The sequence below is a fragment of the Ceratosolen solmsi genome, unplaced genomic scaffold (assembly GCF_000503995.2).
Source record: "Ceratosolen solmsi marchali unplaced genomic scaffold, CerSol_1.0 scaffold15, whole genome shotgun sequence".
Taxonomy (NCBI): Eukaryota; Metazoa; Arthropoda; class Insecta; order Hymenoptera; family Agaonidae; genus Ceratosolen; species Ceratosolen solmsi.
The window spans coordinates 4,281,350-4,283,673 of record NW_011948434.1 but is presented as its reverse complement, the minus strand read 5'-3'; positions in this window follow the sequence as shown (position 1 = coordinate 4,283,673).

Genomic DNA, 2,324 nt, shown 5'->3' with positions numbered 1-2,324 from the left:
CCATTGTATGCTTGTAACGTTCAGTGTGCATTGAATGAAAAGACGAGACTGACAAAAAATGCAGTAACACGAAAATGTGATGGATGACAAGCGAATGCACGTTCTGTTTTTTTGTTTTTTTGTCTTGTTTTTTTTTTTTTAATATGAGTTTTTATCATTGTTTCGATTATGTATATTTTTGCCGAACCCATTTTTTTGCACTTTGATTCAACTATTCTATCTTTAATATATATATATATATATATATATATATATATATGTGTACATAAGGAGATATATATAAAGTTAAAAATCGTACAAATTATATGTGACTTGTGCATTCGCGTGTATCGAAATCCAATTTGATGTGTGATTATTTTGGTATGTTTGTAAATCCGAAACCACTCTACGAACGAGTGAGAACATAATCAAGATGAAAAAATAAAGCGTGGATCGCAACGTATGGCCAATCCAGTGCAAGAAATATTGCCTTTGGCAGGGCCACTCTTTGTTATGGTTACTAATCTGAGTACCAGTATTTTCTTATCGTTCTGCGATTTTACTTAAGTTCAATGCATATTTTTTTCTGTTTTTTTTTCTTATCCCGGTTTCGCGAACCAAATGTATGTACTTAAAAAGTCAACGATGAATCCAGTGCTTGTAAAGGACTCGGATAAATGCGTGGCGCTCTTTATACCTTTTATTTCAAAAGGTACATCTCATTTTGTCGTTCTATCATCTCTCTAATTTGCTTCGTACTTCATAACGTTAAAAATAAGTTTTATATTTTTAGTAAGCATAAAAAAAACAATATATTGATGAAACGATCACGATTGTAACCTGATTTAGGACATATTTTAGGAATCTTTCGAAAACAATATTTTAAAAAACTTAAATCAATTGTGCATATTACTTATAACATTTATGTTTATGTTGTTTTCAAAATTTATAATTACTAAGTATTATATAATCCTTACATTTCGGAATATTAATTATGTATTTGAATTCTTATCGACTGAATCGGGTCATACAAATCCATTATTATACAAGATTCCTAGCATTTCTTTGAACAATATGTTGAATGATTATCAGTTGCTTGCATTTGTTATACAGTATATTTTTGTCTATAATATAGGGAAGAATGGATATTAAGAAAAACGGAAAAAAGAAAAAGAAAATTACGAAAATATTATTCAAAGAAATATTGGTGAGTCTTGTTCTTTATTATTACAGAGGCATATTATCAGTTAGTTTTCTATCAAAGATATGAGGCGGTGAATTTAATATTAAAAAAAAAAATATTAAGAAAGTAATGAAATAAAAGATTTTCATCTGATGAAAGTCAAATTTAACTCATTGTATAATGTAAAATATAAGTGCGCATTTCGTAATTTTATACAATCTTAAAAATTTCCATTTTTCTTTATGGCATTAAGAATAAACCGTATATACGTACTAAGAAAATTTTCAAATACACGTAATTGAGTTTTATTACAGAAAATAACAGTGTGCACTTTATAGACTAAATTATTTTTTAAATTATTGGCAATAAAAAAATGTCCAGTATTTACTGTAGTTTATAACATATTGGTATTTTATATATATATATATATATATATATATAAATACGTATCGGCTTTTTAATTCATAATGTGATTTTTTAATTGGAAAGCTATAATAAAAATAATTACGGTGTAAATAGTAAATTTAAAAGAAATTACGCCGCGTCGAGTGCCTGAAAAATGTCTAATTAAATTACTTTTGCATGTCTGTTTGACAATGAGAGAGTGTGTGTTAAATATAGAGAGAAAAAGTTAGATATTTGCCTGTTGAAAAGTGACTATTCTATGTTTATATTTTTTATAATAGTTATATCTACATCATTTAATATAATCTTATATAGTAATTTTTCATATTGTTTATTCTTTTTTTTTTCTTTTTTTTTATGATTCCATGAGTGTTAGCAACAAATTTATTTATCTATCATCCATCGTGAGATGCATATTGTGGCAATTAAATGTAGTTATATCAAAACTTCGATAGAGTAATGATTGACTATGATAACGAACATATTTTTATAGAGGTGAATATGTTATTCAAAAACTTTTCTACTACAATCTTATTGAACGCGACGTTTTGCCAATACTTAGACAATATTTAGACCGAATATACATTCATAGCTTAAAATAAAAGACAAGAGTTATTCGATATTCGAAGAGCTTAAATACGACAGACTGTAACGATAATTTTATACATATTATATATACACACATCCGCTATAAATATGTGAGCAAATATAAAAAAAATTAATAATAAGATTAATTGCAGTGTAATAAACAAGACGA